The sequence below is a fragment of the Dermacentor andersoni genome, chromosome 6 (genome assembly GCF_023375885.2).
Source record: "Dermacentor andersoni chromosome 6, qqDerAnde1_hic_scaffold, whole genome shotgun sequence".
Classification (NCBI taxonomy): Eukaryota; Metazoa; Arthropoda; class Arachnida; order Ixodida; family Ixodidae; genus Dermacentor; species Dermacentor andersoni.
In genome coordinates this window covers 77,171,485-77,186,253 of record NC_092819.1, presented here as the reverse complement: position 1 = coordinate 77,186,253, position 14,769 = coordinate 77,171,485, and the positions used below count along the sequence as shown (strand labels likewise).

General features: G+C 46.1%; 1 protein-coding gene across 3 annotated transcripts in view; it reads left to right on the top strand.

The window, feature by feature from the left end:
* The window catches only part of LOC126522416 (uncharacterized), a 31,879-nt gene extending 29,003 nt beyond the window's left edge, over positions 1-2,876 (top strand). For all 3 annotated transcript variants that reach the window (XR_008610519.2, XR_007597415.3, XM_050171168.3), the window contains one exon: positions 2,788-2,876. The gene's annotated coding sequence lies outside the window, so the exon portion shown is untranslated. The remainder of the gene's footprint in view (positions 1-2,787) is intronic.
* The last annotated feature ends 11,893 nt before the right edge of the window (positions 2,877-14,769 follow it).

The window sequence follows — 14,769 nt, the reverse complement described above, 5'->3', positions numbered from 1 at the left end:
GTGCCTTTCCGCATCGTAACAGCAGGGCGCTTATACTAACTTGCCGCGCCGATAGTATAAGCTCCCTCTACGTGGTTGACCAGTACCTGCAGTGTTGCAACGACTGGCGAGGGACAGCGGCCGCTTAAAATTCCGGAGGTGAAGACAAAGCTCGACAATGCCGCTCTCTGAAATGACTCTGCAGTATACTTCAGCGTTTTTGCAACGCCAGTAGCAGTAGAACGTATGCTTTTTTAAAATTTTATGTCTGGGGTTTTACGTGCCAACACCACGACCTGATTATGAGGCGCGCCGTAGTGAGGGACTGCGAGTTAACTTTAACCACCTGGGGTTCTTTTACGTGCACCTAAATCTAAGTACACGGGTGTCTTTGCATTTCGTCCCCGTTGAAACGCGGCCGCCGTGGCCGGGATATGATCCCGCGGTCTCGTGCTTAGCAGCGCAACACCAAGGCACACTGAGCAACCACGGCGGGTTATGCATGTTTTCAGTCGCCGAGTATATATACGTAATTTCGGACATGAGGAGTAGACCGAAGGGAAATGGGGTGAGGTGCTCCAACATAATGCCTGGGTGATGCATAATTCGTGGAATTGTTCAGTTAGAGCGAAAAAATAAAGAAGCCTTTATAAAGGTGTGCAACTTCAGAGTAACGAATTTCAGTTGCACTTTGGATTTGAATGTGATGAAAACAAGTAATTTTGTTGGTCTGGTCTAACACTGGTTAGATTTAAGCATGAATAAGTGATAGCCATATCTGGAATTTTGACTACAGAGACAAATGCTATGTTATTTCATTTGCTAAAAGAAAATAGACTTTCAAAAATTCGTGATCTTGTTTTTACTGACAGTGAGTTATACATCTTTTGGTAATATCGCTGGAACTGCAAGCCTGTCGATAACACTATCACCGAACTAGCGTATATTACTATCCATGTCACGATGAATACTATGGACAGTTAAATATATTGACACTAATGATAGTAAACTTATTGATAGTTTTGCGCGACTATTGTTTCTGCGTTGAGGAGCGTGCATACAGCTTTGTGCAATCTTTGTGAAGTGAGCACAATCCGCCGAATGATACGCGATCTTACGGCCAGCTACAGAGGTTACATCATTGAACCAGTAATCTAGTGCGGCTGTTAACGTTTCTCTCACGGTGTCTAACCGCTCATGAATATATTGCCGACTTTCATCGCTTAAGCAGAGAAAGAGAAATATAGAGAAAGAGAGCGAGAGAGTCGTTGAACTTCTGAATAGAAGCCCATAATGGTAAAAAAATGTTGGTCTCTGTTGCCGAATACATTAGCTTGTAGTATGGTGCCCGAAGCAAGACGCCACAGTGGTAGCTGTGCCATCGCATCTCACAGGTATTTCGCTTCCTTCAAGGTGTTGATGACGTCAAGCCGACGTCGTTATTCCCTTTGCGAATAAGTGATTCCCTCCTTATCTATGTATGCATCCCTCGGCTCTACCCCTCGCTTTCACCGTATCAACTGAGCCGTCATTACCTGTGTCTGCCTTGCGGCCGAAGCCAACCCACTTCTCGCTATGGGCATAACTTTACAGCGTTCATCGAACTCGATCTTTGAATCAACTGCGCGGTCATCAACTTTCTCCCGGTACTACTCACTGAAAGACACGCCGACGCTTTCCAGCCACGAAATGGCTATTTGTTCCTCGTTTAGCTTCTACGGGGAAAGCGCAAGCGGGTACTGAGATCCTATACAGATTCATAATGGTCGACAGGATAGAAGGATCACTACGAAAATAATCAGGTAAATAAGTAATTAAATCAAGAAAAGCGAAGGAAAACCAGAAATCGACTGCTATGTCTTGTGCAAATAATTCCACATTCCTATAAGAGGACTCTCACGCATATGATAGAGCTGAAAGTGGGATTTGATTTGACAAGCCAGGTTTTCGCCTTGGAAATCTGCCACCCTCCAAAGAAATTAAGCACACTTGCGAGGTATATTTCGTTGTATTGATTTATATTCATTTCAGCCGTCCTTCGGAATGTTAAAAATACACCTTTGCAGGCTCTCTCTCTCACTACATATATATATATATATATATATATATATATATATATATATATATATATATATATATATATATATATATAGAGAGAGAGAGAGAGAGAGAGAACGGGCCCGTGAAGGACCACGAGAGAGAGAGAGATATATATATATATATATATAGCGATATATATATATAGAGAGAGAGAGAGAGAGAGAGAGAGAGAACGGGCCCGTGAAGGACCACGAGAGTAGTCCTGCGTCTTTTACACGTTCATTCTTGGCCCAGATTACTTGCTCGATGCCCTGCCTATGCTTGCCGAACGAACCCAACTAGATGAACGATTGTCGCGCGCCACTCTGAAATAAGGAACGCGTGCACGAAGAAAGGGCGAAGACACTGGACAAGCGCCTTGTCCAGTGTCGGCCTCGTCCTTCCTTCATGTCCGAGCGTCTTATTTCACTGCAGCGCGCGGCAGTCATTCACCATGTACTACAACCAACTAGCCCCCAACCTTAGCTGTTGAACCAACTAGCCCAAACCAATGTTTCTATTTTACTCCATGCAAAGGAGTCACATGACTTTCTCTCGGCCGTAATATTTCGATCTGTAATCGCTTACGTAGGACGGTTCTGCACCAGATTCAGAAAATGAGCTGCATTGCTTCTATTGATAAGAGTTATTCAAGCATAATTGTCATGACATTTTTCCATATGTTAATACTAATCTAACTAATCTACACCTTTTCCTGATTTTTTTCAGTTTCTCCTCGGTCCTGTTTTTTTTCTCACTCACTTGGTTCTCCGTCCACGGTGGTGGGTTAATAAAACCTTTCTATTTCTACCGCATAATTGCTACGCGTTTGCTACGTCTGCCATTTTTATAATGCCTGTATCTGAAAGTTGCTCTCACTATTGAATAAACATTCGCCCTAGGAGCAATTACAAAAGAAGGAGCACATAATGCGAGCACCCGAGAACATGGTTTATTATCGTTTTTTGTTTCAATTCTTAACACAGTAAGTTAAATAGAGTGTACGAAAGACTGCTGCTGACGACCTCCCCAGTTTGACCCCACTGAACATAATTACGCAAGACAATTGTGTTCGCGTTATGATTACAAAATTCTAGTAATAATACACAACCGAGGAGTTAAAATTGCGATGACTCTGCTTTTTTACTTGCTTCTTTGTCGCGTTTACATTGCTTTGAAGGTATTGGTAATGGTTGTTGCATGTACTCGCCAATTACCCCTGATTTCATGCATATATTCATTCAGCAATCATCCCCTTTGCACAACTCTTTGAGCGGCTTCTTTGCTATGACAAGATCAATCATAACAATTACTGTGCAACCACACCCACGTCGTCCTCGCATTACAGACTGGTAATGTTCTGAAACAAACAATATATAAATATCACACCCATTTAAAAACAACTACAAAGAAGCGGTGTAATGGATTGGCTGTAGTAAGTGCTGGTTATTATCTTATTGCAAACAAGGTGATCAATCATACCCTTCTGCAGAAAGAGCACCTCTTTCTCTAAGTCAGCAGCAAAAAAAGACATCTCTGAGCTGCAGCCAGGATGGTGCGGTATCTTCTCGGAGGACACTTACGTTGTAAATTTAAGACGCTTAATGTGAAACAGACCGAATGATTCAGCAAAATAATTTAAAAAAATTAAGACTATGTGATTTATTGCATCTCAAAACAAGCTAAGTGCAGCAGCGATCTCTTGACAAAACTTTCCAGCGCTGCCTCGAAGTGAATCAATATATCATACCTGACTATAATTGCGCTACTGTTCAGATATGCCACATCAAAGTAATGATTTCAAGTCGCTATGTTTGTAAATTTTTTTAGGACATCCGTACAGCCATTACGTGCTTCAGCGTTATGCAGTAGGGGGCGCTCGAGATAGTACATTGGTTACCAGTCAGTACTGCACCGGGTGTTTTTATTGTGAACAACTTGACAACTTGACAATAAGACATTGCGTTTACAACTGCACTGTTCTCGCTCAGAATTCGCAGCAACTTTACATTTTCTTTTATACGCACCGCTCAATAACCCACTTGCCATAGTTGCTTGCCTTGTTTTTAAATAGGCAAAATTAGCCGACTTTAGCGATCCTCTGCTTCAGTGAGAACACTTACTGCGACAATGGTTACTCAACTCGACTCCCCCCCCCCCCCCCCCCCCCGCACTGAATTTTGTCAAAAAATTCAGTGCGACACGACGATAACGCCGACGACCACACCGTTATGATGACCACCCTATGAATAAGACAAGATGGCGATGACGACGGCATGATGAAACCAAGGTCACAACGACGATTGTGTCACTACGGCTGGTATCGACAGATATTGTGCTCGGTGGGATGAGCAAACTGAATGGATGGAAAAATCTAAGAGGGCGCTTCAAAGAAAACTTGTAGCGTCACCCGAGACGGCAGTAACCGACCGGGCGACAACGATCACGACGACGGCTTACACATGGCTGACCTGGGATCAAAGTCAGAGCGGGAACAAGTGCAGCTTTTCTTTCTGCCGATTTCTGCAATGGAAATATAATTATGATAAACATGGAGATGCTATTAGCAACAAGCATCGCGAAAAGCGAATGAAGTAGCAGTTAACACTTGCCAGCAATTGATCCAAATAAATAAATAAATAAATAAATAAATAAATAAATAAATAAATAAATAAATAAATAAAAAGAGTCATTCCTATAACAAAAGCTTCCGCTGGACTCCAGTCGTGCACAAATAATGCAAGTGACTTAACAGTGAAACTTAATCCGGAAAACTTCACTATGATGATCTGTTGTAACGCTTGTGTTATTGAAAACACCACCACTATTGCTATCGTTATATTATTAATCTGTCTCTATAGCGAATAGCTGTCGCCATAACATGAAAATCTATGGTGGACTCCAGCAGTGGGTTGCTACACAGAAATGACCCCCAAGCTTCATAAATATTATGACAATGTGAACTGCACCGTTGTTATGTGCATCAACGCATATAGGGCACGCAGTATTGTTTCCTCGGTGACACCCACGTACATATGTAGTCGGAAGCTGAACGTGGCCTCTGAAAATAACAAGGCAAGTCGACGTCTAACACGAGAGGGATTCAGGCACTGCTACCCTGCTATCGCCCACCAGGGCTATGAGTTTTCCCGCAGTTGTGCGTCCACGCTGCATTTGATGCCGACTACGTTGTTGCTTGAGGAAGTTTCAAGCTATTAGGCTGGGAAAGATTGGGAGTGAGTATGAAAGGCTAATATCTCAGCAACGTGTGGTTTGCTGATAACGTTGTCCTGTTCACCAACGTTGGAGACGACTTGCGACAATTGATTGAAGGTCATATAGCCGACAAATTGCAGCACTATTGTTTAGAAGGTTAGTACGCAGAACACTTAGCTGATCGTAAGTTAATGGTAAGTAACCAGCAAGAGAACGAGAGTTTGCGAGTGGAGGCCAGCCTCTAGAATCGGTGGAAGAGCGCATATATTTAGGCCAATTAGTTACAGGTTATGCGGATCATGAGTAGGAAATTTACAGAGGAATAAAAATGTGCCGGAGCTCGTACGATAGGCATTACCACATGATGACAGGCCTATTACCAAAATCCTTGAAGCGAAAAAAAATGCAATAATTGCATGCTCTCGGTGCTAAATGTGGGGCAGCAACTTGGAGGCAATCAAAGAAGCTTGAGAATGAATTAAGTACCGCGCAACGAGTGGTGGAAGGAAATAATTTAGGTTAACGTAACGAAACAAGAAAGAGAGCTGCATGAATCAGAGAGCAAATGAAGATAGCCGATCTTTTAGTGGACATTAAGGGAAAGAAATTAAGCTGGGCAGGCCATGTAATGCGTAGGGTAGATAACCGGCTGACCATTAGAGTTACGGAATGGTTACCAAGGGAAGGGAATTTCAGCCGAGAATGGCAGAAAATTAGGTGGGGGGACGAAATTAGAAATTTTGCTGGCATAAGATGGGGTCAGCTGGCGCGAGACATAGGTAATCAGAGATCGCCTTCGTCCTGCAGTGGAGATAAAGGTAGGTTGGTGCTGCTGCTGCTGCTAATGCTGCTGATGACGACGACAACTACGACGACAACATTGTTGTATTTCCCCTCTTTATCAAGGCTTCAAGCCAGCCACGTTTCCAGACGAGTGCTCGAGTGATCAGTCATCTAGATGGAATACTAACGAGTGATGCTCCCTTGATTTCTTGAGTCTAGTTCGAAGCAAACACCGTATTGCCAGCGCCGGGGGCAAACGCTATTACAAGTGGTCTCCCCCTCATCGGATTCCCAGAAGCTTCCCATTACAACGGCTCTGTCGTACTTTTAAACCGCACTTACGCGGGCCCCTTCAGTGACCTTAAATGGCCCGTTGCAATACACGCGGCCACCAATCCTCTCTCTGAAGGTCCCAATATAGCGCACCTGTCCGCTGACCACGGCAGGTGGCCCAACACGTGTCGGTTCGGGTCTCTCTCTCCTCGCACCGGCGATTTCGACGTTTGCGAGTTTCATGCGTAGCGGTTTCCAGCGTGGCCCAAGTGGAAGCATCCAGTCCGCGCGCAAAGCTCGAAAACACGCTTGCCCTGCCACGCGGCAAGAGGCAGGGTTGTGGTTCGCGATTTCGAGCTGATTACGGTGCTTCGTCGTTATTGACCATGTTTTACGCGTGACTCAAGCCTTCCTGTGCGGCACGCCGTTTCACAACTGTGCAGCATGTGGGAAAACCCCGCGACAACGTGGCGATTTACTCCATCCATACTCTTGGAGAGTGTCTAGGCAAGTGCACCCATAATATAAGTGCTTCTTGCGGGCCGTTTCCTTGTCGCTGGCATGACGAGAACGCGAGAAGGCGTTTTTTGCGCGCAATGCGGGAGTTTCCCTTATTTTTCGACGTTGGGCGATTTGCTACATCTAGAAGAAATGCGTAATTTTCCGATTGCTCGAGCCTATAATCAAGCTGGAAACTTATGTGGTTACCTACGCGGCTGCGATCATGGGCCTGTGCTTTATTTGCCTCTCTCTAGTTTCCTTCGTATCTTTTTACATGTCTCTCCCGTGTCTTGCAGTATAGGACGGCAAACCAGATTTTCTGTTCGGATTAACCTCCCTGCCTTTCTCCTTTATTCATTCTCCCTCTCTCCGTGGCGTCACTGAAATCGAATAGTAGGTGAAAAATTAAGGTTGATAAAAATATATCTTGAAATTGCCAAACGAATTGAGGAAAAAGCCCAAAGCAGAAAAATAAAATGAAACGCGGCGTAGGTAGTTGCGGATTGTTCTTCATGACGGTCATTAAGCGTGTGAGTTCCATGCAGTAAACGGATAGATTAGGGCCGCTCCATGATGCTTTGTTCTGCTCGATACAGGAGCTTCTTGTCTTGTTTCTTGTCTTTTCGCGGTATTTGACGCTCATCATGATCCAAAACGTACAAGTTATTACATACTTACGAGGTATAAAATATATAGAAAAAGCGTTATCTTATATATAGGATAACTACAATAATATTATTATAATACTTATGAAGCTTACCGAATTTCAAAAAAATTGCGTTATTCTTGTCCTTGGGCCAGCTTATTCGCAGTGGCGGACATTATTAGCAGGAGAAATCAAAACACTTGTGCAACGAATTAACGAAAATTTACTAATTACCTTCTTAGTTAGTTACTTTACAGGACATATTGCAATTTGCGAATTTTACTTGGCGAGTTTGCAAGGCGTAAGCACTTGGAATAATTTTGGTGGCACCAGTTTCTAATAATTTCTGAAAGTGTGGGACGAAATACATGGGCGTTCCAGTTACTTTCGTGCTTCAATGCATCATTCGCGTTTTTTTAGAAAACTATCGCGGAACAACAGTGTATTTTTACGGCGAGTTTGATGATGCATACCTGGAAACTGGTGGCATTCTGGAAATTTGTTACATGTGGATACGCCTTGCAAGGACACCTGCTACAATTCTTGAATGTCCTTATGTGCCGTGAAATAATTAAGGGGCGAATTAGTGATTTGTGTTAATTTCTTGAATACGTGTTTCGATTTCTTGTGCAAGTAATGTCCGCGTCTTCGAATAATCCAGTACAAGGACTAAAATTACGTCATTTGCAACAGGCGATCTCAAAAAATTCTGTAAAACCTAAAAGCGATCACCCCGTATAAAAAGTAGGGCTCAGAACTAGATTTAAATACGTCCACAGCATGTGACTGTACAATAGTCGATGTACACGTGTACATGTACAAGCTGAGGCTTCAGTACAAGATTTATCCACAAAACAACGTTGCGCCAACCGTGGTGGCGTAGTGCCCTTGGAGATGCGTTGCTAAGGCCGATGGCGCGGGATCCGATTCCAGCCCTGGCGGCCGCATTTCAATGGGAGCGAAATGCAAGAAAGTCACAGGCCTGCGCTGCACACGCATCACAGTCGCAGCGCAAGCTGGAGAAGCGGCTCCATAGGAGCTACATATTCGCACCCAGCACGACAAGGTCTTCGCGGCGAAGCCTCTTCGTATCGTTTTCACGAGAACGATCGGAACAGTCGACCTGGCGTCGACGGCGAGCTGCGGCTTGCGCTGCGGCTTGTACAGTGGATCTGCACAATGGTCTGCTGAGCCCGATGTTGCCTGCTTGCGGCCGCGCACATAGCTCTACGATTCGCCTCTTCAGTTGCGGTACGTATCTCGCGAGGAGGCGCCATTGTAGCGGTGTAAACGCAGGTAAACTGGCTACGTGGCTGACATGTCACATCCCTTGACTCATGACACGGTACGCTGCTGTTGTTGACGATGATAATGATAGCTTATTGACATCCCGTTGGAAATGGGGTGGTGACAAATCGGCGCACGTGTGGACGCTACATGGCCCGAATCTCACATTGCAAGACAAGTGGCACAATACGATACTAATTATGATGATGATGATTTATTGGCATCCCTTTTGAAGCGTGGCGGTGACAGTCACCTAATTAGCTTGATTTAATTAGGTATTAATACATGTTTCTTTCATTCTATTATTTTTGTATGCATCTCTTTAATATTATTTTTCTTCCTCAACCCTCATCGATCTAGCTTGTACCGCTACCTATGCAACTGCTACATGGCGCGCCACCTTGTGCAATAATATGCAATTTCAATGCAAAGTTGCAAAGTTCAATGCAATGCTACGCGGCGCGCATGTCACATCGCGTGTCTCCTCGTGCGCTAGGATGCGTTTGAAGGGCATGTTCCCAGCCCGTGCGTGATCCCTGCGGGAACCGCAACTTTTTTCCCGTATTCTCGGCGATACCTGCGATAGACACTGACGGCGGCGGCGGGCACCGTCGCCAATCGAAACGGCTCCTGGAATGAGCCCATAACAGCTTATGCTGTAAAACACTTGTGTGCCGTACATTGGGTGCACGTTAAAGAAACCCAGATGGTGAAAATTAATCCAAATTTCATCACTAGTGCGTGCCTCATAATGATATCGCGCCTTTGGCACGTAATACCACAGAATTTATTTAGGAACCGCGTTGTATTTGCCCTCTGCGTCTCTGCGCTCCGAAGCATTTATACCGGTGTATGTCCACAATAGCTCAGCAGGAACGCTAGTAGTAGTTTGCGCTAGAGGAACGAGATGGCACTTGCGGCGGCACACCGCGCGTTGCTGCGGAGAAAGCGCACGAATACGAAACCATTACCGCTTCTGAGATACTACTGTGCCAGGAGTTGTTGAAAATGCGACTGGGTGACCGCTAGCGCACAGTGCTCCATTCACGATGCGAATGTGGGACGGTAGAGGTAAGACGTGGGCTGTAGTTGGCTGTAAAAATTTCTGAAAGAGTTACGGTGTTTTACGTGCCAAAACAACGATCTTATATCAAGCACGCCGTTGTAGGGGACTCCGGATTGATTTTGACCACCTTGGATTCCTTGACGTTAACCGAAATCTAAGTAGACGGGTGTTTTGCATTTCGCTCCCATCGAAATGCGCCTGCCGTAGCCGGGATTCGATCCCGCCACCTCCTGCTCAGCAGCGCCACAACAAAGCTACTAAGCAACCACGGCGGTTTGTGCAAAAAATGGTAGCCGGTATATTAAGGAATTGAATGAACCGGTGCGTTCAGGTTGACAGACCGCTGCTACATCTGTACATAAGCACTGCCTGTGCTGCTGGCCCTACGCGATGCGTGGCTTTCCTCGAGCATAAAATAATTCACCATACCGCCAGCGTTGTATCGCTAACCTCCAAAAATGGCTTCGACCCTCGAACGTCGGCAACGCTCGTTACACAGTGACAGAAGGGGCAGCGCCGCTTCTAGGCATGGTAAGTTTCTCGAACGTTATCAGTACACATCCACCTCAACTCACTCGGAAACGTACGCCCACTTCACCGCCAACCTATCAAAAACAAGTGAATTTCCACATCCTTGAGTCAATGCGCCGAAACATGGGTGACGGTGACTGCACCGACAACACACGATTAATCCTATAGCTGAACGTTTCTTGACGGTCCACCCAGTAAGCTAGTGACTAACGATAATACGTCTTTGCTACAAGTTATTACAAAGCACAGAACATCTATATTGCGAACCTTATGCACAGCGAGAGCACGTCCATCACAACAGAGCACACCTTCGAGTGATTAGGCATAAACAACGAGATAATGACCGCAGCGAGGGGACTTTACTGAGTTTTAAATATGACAAGCCGCTGCTTCAAAGTAGCAGCCAAATAATGAACGAAGAGCAGAACACACTGATCCTGAATTAATTCATTAGCGGAAAATTTGGGCAGCTTGAAATCTATAGGCCAGATTTAAGTACAAGCACCGTATACGCTGCTCGCGCCGTTTGGACATGGCGTATCGAGTTCTGAAAGCGCTTACATGTTCTTCGAAGCTATGGCCAAAGCTTCATGTCGTCCGCGCAGTCACCGTCTATGACATCCGCCAAAACAGAGGTTTGCTGAGCCACACTGGGTGTCATGCACAACCAGTGTAAACAAGGAGTCAGCTGAGGCAAGCAATCGACGCGTGACCACGTGATCAAACATTACGGCGCCCACGGAATCGCTGTGGAAAGGGTCTATAGTGTACGTTCATACAAAGTTCAAGCCCGCAGCGGAAGGCCCAACGCTGTCCCAGATCCGCCGTCGAGCCGATTCAGAGAAGCATTGATGGTGTGGCCACTCCGCTGTCGTCGTTTTTGCAGCCACTTCGCGTCCTTAGATACCCTCTAAATCCCCGCGCGCAGGCCAAAGATGAGCTGTCGATAGCGAAACAGCACGGCGAAGGGGTGGGGGGGCGGCGCCGACGGCATGAATGCGATTCGAGAGTGCGCTTTCTTCCACGTGAAAAAGTTCGCAAGTGCTTGTTATTATTACTGAAGCTGTAAGTACAGAGTTTCAAATATTTGATGTACACCTTAAAGAACTTGGGCATTTACTCTTAATCTCACGCATCTAAGTGGCGGTGGGCATTCATCGCCCAATGCTATCAGTAAATGTACCAGATTAAAAAAGAATCTTCAATGCAAACGTAGTTACTGCATGCGGGAATGCTCGAGTAACCGGGGGAGTGGTATAAGAAAGGACTTGACATAAACAGCCTTTTCTCTTTCTTTTCATTTTTTCTTTCTTAAGCATTGATGAAATATACATTCATCGTCATCAACCTATTTTATGTCCATTGCAGGATGAAGGCCTGTCCCTGCGATCTCGAATTACCCCTGTCCTGCGCCAACCGATTCCAACTGGCGCCTGCAAAATACCTCATGTCAACGCCCCACCTAGTCTTCTGCCGTCCTCGACTGCGTTTCCCTTCTCTTGGCACCCATTCTGTTGCACTAATGCTCCACCAGCTATCATTTTTTTTTCTCGTAATGTCAGTTAGAATATCGGTTATCGCCGTTTGCTCTCTGATCGACACCCCTCTCTTTCTGTCTCTTAAGGTTACGCCTGACATTCTTCGTTCCATCGCTCTTTGCGCGGTCCTTAACTTGCTCTCAAGCTTCTTTGTCAGTCTCCAAGTTTCTGCCCCATATGTTAGCACCGGTAAAATGCACTGATTGTACACCTTTCTTTTAAATGATAATGGTAAGCTTCCAGTCAGGATCTGACAATGTCTGCTGTATGCCACTCCAACCCATTTTTATTCTTTTGTAAATTTCCTTCTCATGATCTGGGTCCCCTGTGAGTAATTGACTTAGGTAAGCGTACTCCTTTACAGGCTCTAGAGGCTGACTGGCGATCCTGCTGAACTCTTGTTCCCTTGCCAGGCTATTGATCATTATCTTTGTCTTCTGCACAATAAGCTTCAACCCTGCTCTTACACGCTCTCTGTTAAGGTCATGTTTTAGTAAATTATTTAGCTTGTATAGCGCATAGTCATGTAGGACGTGTGTCTAGCGTTTGTATCAGATATACAGACGAAAGTTAAAAGCGTTTAGCGCTAAGCGCCTGTAGCGCTTCCGGGTAGTGATTGAATAACCTTCCCTTTTGTTTAGTGGCAGAGTGCGGAGGGACATATCAATTGTTTGTGTCGCCTGTGAGTATTAGTGCGCACAATTTTTCGAGTTACGGTCACCTGTGCTGTTGTCATTGTATACCAGTAAATTTTACACCGTAGTTGTGCTTGTATACGCGAATAGCTGAGCCTGCCGGCACGTGCAATCGCGCGAGCTTTAGGGCGTGTTTCGGTTCACTTTGTGCGGCAATGAATGCAACAAATGTCAAACTCCTGGGACACGGCGTGCCTAATCGTCACGCTCGTCGACATGAAAAGATTTCTCAGTCGGTTGCGTGCAACGTGATTATGTGCGGAATGTGCAAATCCTAATCCCCTCTTTACGACGGTCAACCCCTGTATGCCAAGGAGTGGATTCCCTCCTGTGTGCCTCTGTGGGAGTTGGCCCGACGATTCCTGACAAGGCCCTCTACCAGGGGTCAGTATGATGATGCCCAGGTGGTGGAGGTTATAAAGAAAACCAGCGAGCCGCCACGTGTAGTCGCGTCTTCTCTGCCCTTGCAGGTAGGTGCACGCGCGCTGAACGTTTTTATATTTGTTTTTCTTAGAGCGCACCGCTCACCCGTAACTATGTATTAAACTTCTGTTATCTGTTTTTACGCCACCTAGTCTTCCCTGCTGAACTCTCCCTGATGGTTAACCTGGTTCGTGCTCCAAGCAGACGCTGTTGAAGGATCACAAAACCTCGTCCCTTTAACAGGCGCCTGAAGCTTTTTACGCTGTGTTGGGCTGCTCAGGAAGAACTGCCCGCCTCCTTTCCCGCCGATCTCCCTCTCTCTCTCTCTCTCTCTCTCTCTCATGTGACGGCTGCGGAAGAAGGCTACGGTGGTGGAAGAGTGGCATGGCAGTCGCCTTCCATGGCGGCGCTCCGTCGCTGTAAACAACACACAAATAGGTTTATATGTACAACAACCTATGCTATAGCTACAGGTGCGCTGGTTCATGGCTCTAGCCTCTACGTAATTAGGCGACGAAACAACAAGTGCTACCTAAATATATTTACCGTAACAAATATTCGTCTTCAAGCGTACAATTTTTTTTTTTTTTTTTTGTAAGACGAACAGCTTTCTAGAAGCGTCTGGCTATTCGCTTACGCTGACAATCATCATCAACGGTTTCGGCACTTCATTTTTCTTTCGTGCAGCGGATGTTCGCTTTTCCGTGCTCGTGAAACCATGGTGATCATGGCGACAGGCGCTTACCTGTTCCCACAACATCCTGACATAGTAAACACACTGGGCTCGTGCTTTGTGGAGCCATGGTATCCTCTTCATAGACAGTTACATGATGCCAGATATACGACTTCGTGCATAAAGGAAATTTGTTGTGGTTGTCGGAAGAATGACTCGTTGAACCGTTTCAGCCTTCCATATTACGCGGCGCATTTAGAGGAGCGCCCGGTTTAGTTTTGGCTCAATGGATAAGCTGATAAACGGGGCTCGAACAAAGTATGTCTCAAGCTAGAGCCAGAGACTAAGTTCGCGCATATGTAGAGGGATGATAACCTAGATAAAATCGTATTTGGTTAGGTATAAACGGAGGCGTTTGTGCCGCGAGGGCCGTAAACTCCGATACCCCTACAACAATGAGCAGGCTGTATCGCCAAGTTTTTGACGGCAACGGCGAATCTCGTCGTTGAACGATCGTTTCGCAGCGATGTCAGTTACACTTGACATGTTTGAGGAGAGAGAGAAAAAGAAGAAAAGAGTGGAAGGGGTGATGATATGTGACAAAATATGTTGGCTCGTTGTACCTGAAACCGAGGAGGGTCCCCTACAAGAACAAAGCATTATAACAATAGAGCCCTTGAGGCTAGTTCGTAACAAGCGACAATTCTCGGCGACAGATTTAACGGCGCGGTTCTTAGAGAATTACGCGCGAATGCATGTTGCGACTTTGTCTGTAGGATCGAGCCGACTCGCAGACGTAGGCTCTGCCTGCAGTGCTCGACAGGCCCGCCGGCTGGTCTGCGGGACCAGGCTGCGCGTTCAGTGGCGCAGCGCAGCGCGCCGAAGGCGCGTGACCGGCTCGTCCAAGCAGGGCAGCAGCATCCTTTCGCCAGCACACCGCTCTCTCTACCGTCGCCCCAGGGCCTGTCGACCTTGCCGGACCGGCGGCGTGGGGAGCTCTCAGCTGGCGAGCGGAGAGGGGGCCCAGCGGGTGAGGCCGCCGCAGCAGAGAGAGACTTTTTATAAAGGGTCGGCGCGGT